We start from the raw sequence: 13,660 nt of genomic DNA, 5'->3' as shown, positions 1-13,660 counted from the left end.
AAACAGCCAAAGTGATTTCTCTAACTTACTATGTCAGCAACAATTTTTTTAAAGTTTCAGAATATGAATAATAGATAAGTATATAGAGAATGAGACAGTTGTGCCCTGAAGATGGTTATGAGGATTTATGAAGCTGTTTTTTTATTTTAATATGCACTATGCAACAACTCCTTTATTATTTTTTCTATTTCAGGAAATGTGTGTGTGTGCATGTGTATGCCTAATAAAATATAAACAAGAGTCATGATTTTAAACAAATTCCCCATTTTATGGTAAAGCATAATAAAATGTATAATTACACAGTGAAAAAATACACAACAATCAAAATCAAGAGGTAGTTATATAATGACTTAGGTGTAGCAGGAATATTAGATGGTCTGGCCAACTTCTCAGCTGATCTTGTTTCCTCAGACTGGAAGCCTCTGTGTCCTCATATCTGAATGGCTCTCAGCTGAACTGTGCTGCTCAAAAGCCTGAATGCTTAACCAGCCAAATGCTTAACCAGCCAAATGCTTAACCAAGCCAAATGCTTCTAGTTCCTGGTCCTCATGCCTTATATATCTTTCTGCCTTCTACCATCACTCCCTGGGATTAAAGGCATGAGTCAACATGCTTGGCTGTATCCTTGAACACATGGATTTCTGCCTAGCTCTGCCTCCGAAGTGCTGGGATTAAAGGCATGTGCTACCACTGCCTATCCTCTGTTTAATATTGTGGCTCTTCTGTCTCTGACCCAGATAAGTTTATTAGGGTGCACAATATTTGGGGGAACACAGTACCACCTCACTTAGGTAACTAAATTTGCAGGTATTGTTAAGAGTAAAGAAAATATAAAAGCAGTTTGCAATTTGGTAATAACATTTATGAAAACAAAATACATGCTCATAGATATTATTATTTTGTATATGTCTCTGAAAAGAGACAGAAATACATTTTGCTCCTACTTCTTTGGAAAGTGACTTCAGGATAACATTATTTGTACTTTAAACACACTTTTATTTTTATTTTTTATTTTTTGCATTCATGTATGCAAGTGTACTGTATGTGTTCAGTGCCTTTGGAGACCTAAGGGGGGCATTGACTCTCAGTAAATGGAGTTCTGATTGTTAGCTACTATATGGGTTCTGAGAAACTAACACAGGTCCTCTGCAAAAGCAGCAAACACTATTTCCTGTTGAGCCATTTCTCTAACAACAAAGGTAATATATCCTTCTTTTAAATATTTTAATTGAAATAGAATTAAATCATACCATTTTCTCTCCTCAGCCCCTCACAGTTGCCCTCCCTATAACCCCTACCATGCCCAAATATATACTTATAGAATCCTCTGTGTCTGATTTTGTTGAATCTGTATTAATGGTACTAAGGCTGATCACTCTGCTTTGGATAGCCAATAAGTGGGCTCATCCCTGAGGAAAAGCAAATTGTCTTTCTCCTAGAAATTAATAGGTACTTACAGTTATTTGTCTTGGGTAGGAGCCTATGGAAATTTTACCCTTCCACTTTAACATATTTATTATCAATATGAAAATAAAATCTACTGTTGTAGAAACTTCCTAAAATAACTGCATATTTATATAATACTTAAAATGAAATTACCATATCTTAGTGGAACAGCACTCCAACTAGATATTATATGCTACCAAATAAAATTCATTGGGATGGGAATTTTTTAACCTTTAAGTTTTTGCCAACCCAAAAAATATGAAGTTATGTGATTCCATATGTGGGGTTTCATGCCCTCCCACCAAAACACTGCAGATTATTGCTAATTCTATCATGTACCTCCCAGAACCTGATAGGAAGATTATATTGAGGAAGATACCATACATGTGGCTCATACTTAACTAGAAGCATCATCCCTACTTAATAGCTATCAAGATGCTAGAAGGTTCAGTTCATGCTACCAAAGGGGCAAAGCCATCATCAACATTCAACTATGAACCCTTTGAGCTATAACAATATCCTGCCTGGCATTATACACAATGATGTAATTCTCTGACATTCATAGCATAGGAGTAACCAACCACTTTTTGTAAATCGACTTTAAGGTATATGGAATTCATACCTGACATGGTCGATGAGGCCAAGGACCTGCAACTAAATAGGCCATTGGTCCTAGGGCAAAACCTACTGTTCTTCTTCAGTAGAAGTCAGTGTCTCATTCACCTCTCATCTGAGAAACACCTTGCTGTAGATTGCAAAAAAAAAAAAAAAAAAAAAATCCGTAAGTAATAAATATGCAGAAAATAAGAGACTTCAGGATACTTATCCTTAAATCAGATCTCTATATCATATATTTCCCTTGAAGGCTCATGGATCTACATGGAAAACAGGGTGGAAAGACTGTAGAATCCAGGGGTAGGACATGACTTCAAGTTAAATGGACTTCTTATACATCAGGGAAAATCTGCATATAATTTTACTGTGATTATGATAACATGGTCATGATTTTTGCAAGCTCAAGTCAGACAAAATCCCAACATGGAAGAGGATGATAGCTGGTAAACTGTTTCCAAAGCCAAAAGTCATTGACGTTTAATTGCTGCATGGGAGGGTAAGTCAATATTCTTGAATGGTATAACACCTGAAAAACTCCAGGGAGGTACCATGCCCAGGAGTACTTGGACAATGCAAACTAGACTTGTTATATTTTTAACAAGGCAGGTGGAGGACAGCATGAAAATGGGTTGATAGATAGGCTAAGGAGGATCTAGGATGAATTGAGGGAAGAGGGCATGATAAACTCAAAATACATTGCAAATAATTTACAATTAATAAGACATTATATTTAAAAAAAATTAAAGGTCCGTTACTATTTTCAATGATTGATATAGGAATAACACATATACAATCAAGCTGGATTAGCATACACAACAATTTTAAGAAAATGGCAACTAAAAATTATCTAGGGATCATTTTCTTTAGGATTATTTCATTAAATATTTTTCATACAGTGTATTTTGATCATTTTTTTCCAATTCCTCCCAGACTCTCCTCCACGCCCCCCCCACTCTCATGTGATTTGTCTCTCCCTCTCCCCACTCACAAAATCAAAACAAATAAAAGTGGCTTGATATTTTTTATATGAGTACAATTTTAAGTAAATAATAATATGTAAATGAATGGGAATATAACTTTTAAAGATATCTGATAGCAAGATTTTTTTAGGCCATCATTCTCAGCACAGGGTTTTCCTTGCTGGTTGGTGACTCTAGTCATTAGTATCTATGCTGCACATTTTACAACTTACTTCAATATTATCCTGTCTTTGGGTTCTATGAAAAGACATAATTAAGTGGAGTTAGAAAGAGAAACATTTCCATGTTTCTGATTTCTGAGCAATTTATTCCATAAATGACAAGAGATAGAAGTATAGCATTGGGGAGAAAACTACAATTTAAATATTTTTCTCTCTATCTTAATATAAATGTTTGTTGTACCATAAAAATATTTTATTAATGCTCATCAGACTAAAATTATTATAATTTTAATTTGACACAGATTTTAATTTATGGGTTAAAATTAAGAAAGTATTTTGTATCTTAATAAAATCATTTGAAAGAGAGGGGCCTAGTTGTTTACAAACCAAAACAAAATTATAGCAGCTAAAATCACATGGTTGTATGGAGTCTGCTTTCTAGTTCTATTAGGAAAATTCTAAGTATTTTACACATGAAAGAATTTTTGTTGTTGTTTGTTTGTATGTGTTTTTTTCTCATAGTGTTGGGTTCAAAGATATAGACCTGGTTTCTGTTTGGCTCTAATGCATCAGAAGATTTTACAACCTCAAAAATGGCTGAAGAGATCACAATGCCATGAATATGTATAAGAGGGAGACATTGCAAGGCAAGATAGGTACCAAAGATGAGGAAAGGCCAGGCTTGTTCTTCTTAAACAATCTTCTCTTCAGAAATTTTGTTTCACTATAATGCAATTCATAACAAAAGCTACTTAAGGGGGGACATTCCTATAATTTGTGCTTTCAGAGGTTTCAGTCATGATGTGTAGGGGCTTTTTGGCAAGGAAGAATAGTACTTATTATGGCATCCAAAAAACAGAGAGAAGATAGCAATAAAGAGTCAAGACAAGGCACAACTCCCTTAAATGCTTCCAGTCACATACTTCCTCCTATGAGGCTCCACCTGTAATTGTCCCATGGCATTCCAATAGATTATTGAAGTTCTTGATTTATCAAGAATATTAGCATGCTCATTAGACCCATCACCTCTGTCAATGTCCTCTCAGGCACACTCATGGGTGTACATTACTGATCTCCTGGAAGTATCCCAATATAATCAAGTTTCCAGTTAAAATTAACCATCATAAGCTCTGTTTTGAGTCTCATGAACCTCATTTTCTTCACAGCAATGTGCTCAATGATTTAAGTGCCCCCAGCCATTATTTAAAGGCCACATGACTACAACACCTCCTGACACTACCAAACTGAGAAACAAGATCTCAGTACAGCCATTGGAGGGGGAAAAAATCTAAACTGTGACACCAAAGCTACAGCCTTGCTAAACAGGGTGAAGGCAGAGTATAGATGGGATGGAAAGCTCAAGAGAAGAAGCAGTGAAATGGCCTAGACTAAAGAACTATGAATCACATTGTGAATATGATTAAAAGGACTGAATGTGCTGGCCCAGGCTGAGTGTCAGAACCTATGTAGTGTAGAAAAGCAAGAGTCAAGAAATACTGGAATCTAAGCTGTGAAATTCATCTGAGATGCTAAGTAGGTTTCCAGACTCTCAAATCTACATCAGGGAAAGTAATCCTGAAAAAATCCTTTGGATATATGATCCAATATACAGAAAGGCTTGAGGAGACCCAGATCCAACAACCTATGTGACCTTATGGGCAGCCATATGGGCTGGAGGACTTTGGTTTCCAAGCACTCCATATGTTGTTTCTGTTATTAATGATAATAATGTACTCGTTGGGTTGCAAAACAATAAATAAAACAGATGAGGTAAAAGCTAAACAAAAGTGACAACTTTAACAGCCCGGAGTTCTCTGACCAGTGAAGAAAGTCAACATCCACGCAAATCGTACTGAGGAAAGTTAATCACTAGAAAATTGAAGTCCAGCCTACTCATCTGCTGGGATTTTGCTGGCACCACACAATTGTCAACATTATAGCAAGGAGGAGATGTAACAGTCAATAAAGCAGAAAGCCAGTAAACAGAAAGGAGTAAAGAATATCATAAATACTCCTCCTCCAGGTTAGGAGTGGGCCAGGGAGAGAGGGAAGTGTTATGCTTCTATATCTTTGTATCTGGACAGGCAGGTATGTAAGCATAGCTCATACTTTAAAAAAATTAATTAATAGTCACTAAGTGACATAAGGTAGTTAATTGTTATGTGTTTTCAAAGGACTTGGATAATATGTATTACATATCAACTATTTTCTTTTTTTTCAGTAATATATTTCATTTCCCTTTGCTAAATACATATAAAGACTTTATTATGTGATGTTCTTAAAATAAAAATTATCTACATACATTCAAGATAAATTAACTGAGCCAGTAACACTAATCAGGTAAGGCCCCTGTCTTTGCATGATATAAAAAAATATACTCAGTCCATGGAAACAGCATACTAAGGTATCTTGAGACCAAGGGGAAGTGATTCTTGCTCTTCCATCATCATATGCCCATAGTTGCATACAGCAGTGTTGTGATTATGTAATGGGAACTATACTTCTCAAGATGCATTAGACAAATGCAGGATGTAGCAACAATGGCATATACAATTTTAATTTTACAAAAAAATGAAATGTGCTTTTTCCAATTGGACACACTTTTCTCCACATGTATGTGTTTACATGTGCATAAGTTAAAGGAGGCAGCAGAATAGAAACAAGATGCACTGATGTGTCCATTCCAAACACTGGGCTGTGGAGTTTCCAGAGAATGAAATGTATCCCCTGAATCCTATGGAACAAAAAATATGTACTTACGTTATTCTGTTTGGTTTGGGGTACATTTCCATTTCCATGAGTTCCATTTGAAAATGCCGGGCGTCGGTGGCGCACGCCTTTAATCCCAGCACTCGGGAGGCAGAGCCAGGCGGATCTCTGTGAGTTCGAGGCCAGCCTGGGCTACCAAGTGAGCTCCAGGAAAGGCGCAAAGCTACACAGAGAAACCCTGTCTCGAAAAACCAAAAAAAAAAAAAAAAAAAAAAAAAAAAAAAGAAAATGAATTTCAAGATTATATCATGAGGTAGATCCTTATCTCCTGTGCTAAATAGTCTGCCATCTTCTTTAAAAAGTTAATTGGAATTTTAAAGTTATCTTTTTTTTTTTTTTTTTTCTGAGACAGGATTTCTCTGTGTAGCTTTGAGCTTTTCCTGGAACTCGCTTTGAAGACCAGGCTGGCCTCAAACTCACAGAGATCCGCCTGCCTCTGCCTCCTGAGTGCTGGGATTAAAGGCGTGCACCACCACTGCCCGGCTTTGGAATTTTAAAGTTATAAAGTGACCTGAATTTAAAAGAAAACGAGAGTCGGACCAGAAGGAGGCTTAGCCGCTAGGATGAAGCTCGTGAGATTTTTGATGAAATTGAGTCCTGAAACTGTAACCATTGAATTGAAGAATGGAACACAAGTCCATGGAACAATCACAGGTGTAGATGTCAGCGTGAATACACATCTTAAAGCTGTGAAAATGACCCTGAAGAACAGAACCTGTACAGTTGGAAACCTCGAGCATTCGAGGAAAGAACATTCGGTACTTTATTCTACCAGACAGCTTACCTCTAGACACATTACTTGTGGATGTGGAACCTAAGGTGAAGTCTAAGAAAAGGGAAGCTGTTGCAGGAAGAGGTCGAGGCCGAGGTAGAGGAAGAGGACGTGGTCGTGCCAGAGGAAGAGGGCGTCCCAGGCGATAATGTCTTTCGAGATTACTGTTTCAAAGTGATAAGGAATTGGGGAATAGTTTTTGTACAGGTTTTGTTTGTTTGTCAATTTTTAATAAACATTAAGTGTGGGGATGGAGTTTTCTGCTGATTATCAAGTAAAGTAAAATAAATTAAAAAAAAAAATAAAAGAAAATGAGACATTTCTGCCAGATTTCTCTGCACATCCTACTTCTTAGAATTTTTACAACTAGAAAATGCCTGTAAGCAATAGGTAGAAGAGTACTTGGGACATACTTTGAAACTAATTTTTTCCACTTAAAAAACACATGTACATTCCCATAGGAAAACAGGTCCACATGAATTGTTGGTGGTTTCCCGGATAAATTAACTATGTCCCATAAATCAACAAACTTTCAAGAATTCCCAGGTATTCTGGTACCTGAGATATGGAGTCAGAAAGATTGAGGTGAGTCTGAGGTGAACCTAGTCTACAGAGGGAGTTCCCAGCCATCCACAGGTATACTAAAAAAAAAAAAAAGCTATCAAACATAAATAAAAATAACTTCCATTCTGTTATTCCAACAGTTTTGAAAATATCTGCTTCTATACTGAGTTAATGGATCTCGATGGTTAAGTGACACATTCATCTCATAGATGTCTTAGAGAAAATACAGAATTTTACCTTTGGCCATGGTCTCCCAGAAATGAGGAACGAGTATCAGAGCAGACACTGTATGTACCCAGGGATGAAGACTTAAGGCAGTGTCACACAACATGGCACCGAGATACCGGCAAGAAATAAAAACACAGGAATATTACAGCATAGAATGTTCATGGTAAAGAGACAAAGAGAATGGGACAGGTTACAAGAGGCCTTGAGCAGTTTTAGGAGAGACAAAGTTCAAACTATGTGGCAATGCAAGACTATGAAAGTATCTTTTATATTCTAAAAGACTGGAACTTTTGTTTGACCTCACAGCCAGAATTAACAGCACCTGGAGATTCCAAGACAGCTTGCTGTCTTACTGGATTCTCAACCTGTTTGTTTAACCTGCCTTTAAGATATCAGGATAACAATCCACCTTACTTGTCTTGAATTTCCTGTGTGATCAACTTATACTATCTAAAGTAATACATAGTGGTAGGCTTAAATTATGTACTCTTCTAAGCCCCCAACTCAGAAAAATACATGTATATCATTCATTGAAGGTATAAAATATGGAGTCTGAAAGCAACCTTCTAAAATGTCCTAAGCTGTAACCTTTTTGTACACTGTGAAGATGAGTCTTTGCCAAGGAGCATTCTGATTGGTTAAATAAAGGCCTAAATGGCCAATAACTAAGTACATCTTCAATCTCAGCATTTGGGAGGCAGAGCCAGGCAGATCTCTGTGAGTTCAAGGCCAGCCTGGGCTACAGAGTGAGTTCCAGGAAAGGTGCAAAGCTACACAAAGAAACCCTGTCTCGAAAAACCAAAAAAAAAAAAACAAAAACAAAAAAAAACCGAAAAAGAAAGAAAGAAAAGGAAAGGAAAAAGAAAGAAAGGAAATGGGGCACAAGTCTAAACATAGTCCTCAATACAGGAATCCCCCCTGGCAGTGGGACCAGGACTTATCCCAGGTACATGAAATAGCTTTTTGGAACACATATAAGGTATGTTATATAACTTCTTTCAGGGTTACCAAAATATAAAGTATTGAAATTAACAAACATTCATTTTATTTCATTCATGACTTAAAAACCTACTTTTGACTACCAGATTAAACTGAGACTTTAATGAACAGTAACTTTAGCTATTCCACAAGGTGATCCGCACCTGCTGTCTAGGTCACTGCTGTTGCATTGGCATCCATACTGAGAAGGTAACATTTGATGTTTGAGAATGTATTAGGAAGGTACCTTTTTAAAAATTTACTGGTTGAATATTTTACAAAGTGTATAGAAAGATAAGCATACTACTTTAGCCTGCCCTTTGTTTCTCTACCCCGTGTCTTCCCAGTTGTCATCTCTGTTTCCCTAGACAATTTCATTTCTATTTTTATGTTATATATATATATATATATATATATATATATATACATATATGAAAGAGATTAATGAGTAATGAAATGTACATATACACTGGAATTTTAAAAGCTAAGGAAAGGAATGCAGTAATAATTTTTAAAAAATCAGATAAAAATGGAGATAGCCATATTACATAAATAAAGTCATGTTATCTTTGAAAAAAATCACTTCATTTGTACATGGAGATAAGAGTTCAATGATCCATAAGCATTCTCAGAAGCTTAATTAGAGACTTTTCCTGAGCAGATTTTATATTTTTCAATAAAAACTACTAAAAAACTAAATTTCATAGTATCATTATTTACATAATATTTCCCATCACTCATTTTCCTTTTTAAACAGAGAAAATACTGTTAATTTTCTAGTTGCATCTCCAGTGAGGGAATTAAAAAACAAAGCTAATTTTTCCCAGTTTCTGCTCTGAGGAAAGCCAGCTGCTGATTCTCCTCTGAGTTCCACTTGCCTACTTACTGGCTTTTTGGCAATTTTTTTCAGTAGAGACCTGGGATTATTTGTGAATGTCTTCTCTTTGTAGATAACAGATATGTTCAGCATTTAATGGTAGTTCTAAGTTCTTTCTGGAATCTTAATACAATATTGGATATAACATTTTTTTAATATTTATTTGTATAACTCAACTTTTGATTCCTAGTTCCTACTGGAAATGAACCATGAAAAATTTCCTCTACTTGTAGGAAAGTATTCTTTTTTTTCAAAAGTTAGGTTGGGGATTAAGTACTTCATCATTTTTTTAGTTAAATTTTTATCTAAAGGGATAGAAATGGATAGTATGACAGAATGAAAATAAGTAGTGGACTAATAGATTAGAAACTATGGAAAGGCTCTTCATCATGCTGAACTTGGTGGTCCATACCTCTAATTCAGAGGATTAGGCACAAGTTTGAATTCAGCCTGGCTAACAGTGTTTCCCAAGAGTAGCTGTGGCTACAGAATGAACCCTGTCACAAAAAAAAGAAAAGAAAAAGAGAAAAAAAAAAAAACCACTCTACATCATGAATACAAATTCAATGTGGTAGTGAAGTTTGGTTTATTAGAACTATTACTATGTGCTAAGATTGTATGTAAATTATCTAATAAACTAAATTGTATGTTAAGATGTCCTAAGCTGTTATGGAATAACCTTTTTGTACACTGTGAAAATGAGTTTTGGCCAAGGAGCCTTCTGATTGGTTAAATAAAGGCCTAAATGGCCAATAGCCAAACAGAAAGAGGATAGCCAACCTGAGAGGACACAGTGGAGAACGTAGGTGGAGTCACAAGGAGGCAGCAGGAGACAAGAGAGAAGCAATATGGACAGGCCATACTGAAAAAGGGTACTGTCATGTGGCAGAGCCTAGATAAGAAACATGGTTTAATTTAAGTTGTAAGAAGTAGTTAGTAACAAGCCTAAGCTATCAGATGAGCATTTATAATTAATATTAAGTCTCTGTGTGGATATTTGGGAATGGGCTGGCAGGACAGAAAAAAAATCTGCCTATGCTAAGCATCAAATGTCCCACTAAATTGATAAATGGTAATTAATAATCCTAGAACTTGTAAGTATAGTACAAATGTACTTATTTATGGCTAAATAAATTTCTGTTCTAAATTGATCTCTGTTGTTGTGATAAACACCATGAATAAAAACAATGCTTGAAGGGAAGGACTGTTTTATTTATGGATTATAGTCTGTCATCAAGGAAGCCAAGGCAGAAATTAAAACATAAGCCATGGAAGAATCCAAGGATTTTTCCCTTCCAGCTTGTGCTCAGTCAGCTTTCATATCCAACCCAGAACTACCTGCCCAGGATATGCCTGCCACCCAGAAGGGGCTAGAGCCTCCCACATCAATCAATAATCAAGATTATCCCTCACAGACAATGTCATAGGCCAATCATATCTGTACAATCCCTCAGGTGAGACTCCTTTTTTTTGAGGTGACTGCTGGTTGTGTCAGGTTGACAATAAAAACTAACTAGTTATGTTTTCTCAATTATTTTTTATTCAAGTTTTCTCTTTGAGAAAGTTACTTACAAAATTGCAGATAATTTGTTTTTCTGAAAATGGGACAATTTCAATCTATAAATTTATGTTTGAATATGACTAAAAGTTAGGTTGATTATCATTTTTACTTTAGATCCCTTGTATGTGAGTAAAATTCATATGTTTTAAAAGTGTTCACATGAAGACTGTAATTTTCTAAATACTCAGTGCTATAAACACTTTTTAAAACTCACGGCAATTTATCTTCAGCAGTGACAGAGGAGCAGAAGTAATCAAGGAGGCATGGCTGCTTGAATGAAAGAAAAAATGCATTCTCTGGGGAAACAGGAAGATAGAAGAGTAAGGTTGAATTACTTTCTGCCACAGATAAGATGAGGAACATTGGGTATATGAGAAGCAGTTTCCTCACCCTATGTATGGACAAAGCTCTACATTTCATGGCAATGTCTCTTTTGCCTTTTCATAAAGCATTTTAGATGTTTTAATGATATGCATAGCCAATATTTCACAATGTTCACTAGTGTCATCGAACAAAAATGATATTCTACCACGATGCACCATACAGACCACTTTGAAGCTGTAGCAGCTATCCCTTATAGGGTTTGGAAATGTTCCACTAGCTACTTAAGCCAGAGAGAAACAGTAGTTAGAAGGTTTCTTTCATCTTCTAGTGTCAAATCTAATTAATCTTTTTTGATACCTTCTCAGATCTGGCTTGGTTAATTGTCTCAAAATATTTTAAAAATAAGTTTTATTAAATTTCTTCTTTGACAACTTTGTATATGAATATAATGCATTATAATTACTACCAATACTCACAGACTTTTATAGCTCATCACTTCCTGCAAAGACACTCCTTGTCTTAGTTAGGGTTTCTACTGCTGTGAAGAGAAACCATGACCATGGCAAGTCTTATAAAGGAAAACATTTAATCATAATGGTTTAGAGGTAAGACGTTTAGTCCATTATCATCATGGCAGGAAGCAAGGCAGCATGCAAGTAGACATGGTACTAGAGAAGGAGCTGCTGAATGTTGACACACAGGCAACAAGAAGTAGACTGATCCACTGGCCATGGCTTGAACATACATGAGATCTCAAAGTCTGCCTCTACAGTGACACACTTCCTCCTATAAGACCATGCCTACTCCATAGCCATACCTTCTAATAGTGCCACTTCCTTTGGCAGCTCTTTTCTTTCAAACCACCACATTCTATTCTCTGGCCCCCAAAGGCTTGCAGCCATATCATAATGCAAAAATGCATTCAGTCTCACTTCAGAAATCTAATTGTCTATAACAGTCTCAAACTTATTTAAAAGTCTAAAGTTTAAAGTTTCTTCTGGGATTCATTCTATCTCTTAACTGTAATCCCCTATAAAATCAAAATCAAAAAGCAGAATACACACTCTCAACATATAATGGCACAGGCTCTACATTACCATTTCAAAATGTAGGAAAGAGAGATCAGCAAGGAAATGCTGAACAAAAACAAGGCCAAAAACCAGTTGGGCAAATGCAAACACTGCATCTCCATGTCATATGTGAAAAATGCTCTTCAGATCTCCAACTTCTTTCACCTTTGCTGACTGAAACACACTTCTGTCTCCTGGGCTGGTTCACCTCCCTGTTAGTTCTGCTTGAAGGGTATCCATGGCTCTGGCATCTCCAACACCTTAGGGTCTTCAAGACAATCCACGCTTCACCCTCACAGCTTCACACAGTGACCTCTCTAGGCCTTGATTCAGGAACACCCCTGACACATGCCTGGCCACAGTGGCATTCCTTAGTCACAGGAGGATTTCCAAAATGCCTCTCTTCCATCCTTGATTCTAAATAAGAACCATATGGCTGAAGCTGCCAAGTTCTGCTGCTTACTGGGGCTGAAACATGGACCCTATGTTCAATTACATCTTCATAAGTTTTCTATTTTCCATGGTTTTCTTCACTGCCTGAGCTTGGCTATTCTAGAATTTTCTCTGTAGAAAAGGCTGACCTCAAACTCAGAAATCTGCCAGCCTCTGCCTTCAGAGTGCTGGAATTAAAGGTGTGCATCACCGCATTCATCACTAAGCTTTTCTTTAATTCCTTTTCACAAGTTGGAAACTTAGCTGGATGTAATCTTGCCCTGCCCTGACCACTCCCTTTATTCCATTTCTTAATCTGTTTAACTCCTTGAATACAGGATTTAACTCCCTTCAACTTTCTGTTGCTCTCTTTCTCTTCAAATATTTTTCCTTGTTTAGCTTGTTCCTTTTGATTATATATCTTCATTAGCTTTAACACTAATAACCACAGAGCAGAGTCAATATTAGGGCTGTTTTGAGATTTTCTCTGCCAATGGAATTAACCCAAATTTGTTCACTGTAACCTGAAGCAGACTCTTCAGACAGTGGCAAAAAGCAGCCATATTCTTCACCTGAATATCACAAGACTTGTTTCTAGGCCACATGCTATATTCTTCTCCTCTAAAACCTCTTGATCCAGGCATCCACAGTTCAAATTACACTAAGCACCACTGACTTCCATGTTCATATTAGAATGGCCCATTAAGCAGCTCTTAAAGCATTCAACTAATTTTATAATCCACAGTCCCAAGGACTACATTCCTTCAAACAAAAGAATGGTCAGGCCAATCACAGCAATACCCCTGTCCCTGGTCAACTTCTGTCTTAGTTAGGGTTTCTGTTGCTGTGAAGATACACCATAACCATGGCAACTCTTTCTTTT

General features: G+C 36.5%; 1 pseudogene; it reads left to right on the top strand.

The window, feature by feature from the left end:
* The first annotated feature begins 6,509 nt into the window (after positions 1 to 6,509).
* LOC102904058 (small nuclear ribonucleoprotein Sm D1 pseudogene) lies at positions 6,510 to 6,987 on the top strand (annotated as a pseudogene).
* Positions 6,988 to 13,660: the final 6,673 nt, after the last annotated feature.

The sequence above is a fragment of the Peromyscus maniculatus genome, chromosome 14 (genome assembly GCF_049852395.1).
Source record: "Peromyscus maniculatus bairdii isolate BWxNUB_F1_BW_parent chromosome 14, HU_Pman_BW_mat_3.1, whole genome shotgun sequence".
Taxonomy (NCBI): domain Eukaryota; kingdom Metazoa; phylum Chordata; class Mammalia; order Rodentia; family Cricetidae; genus Peromyscus; species Peromyscus maniculatus.
Note: the sequence above shows the minus strand (reverse complement) of the source record. Positions and strands in the feature narration are given on the sequence as shown.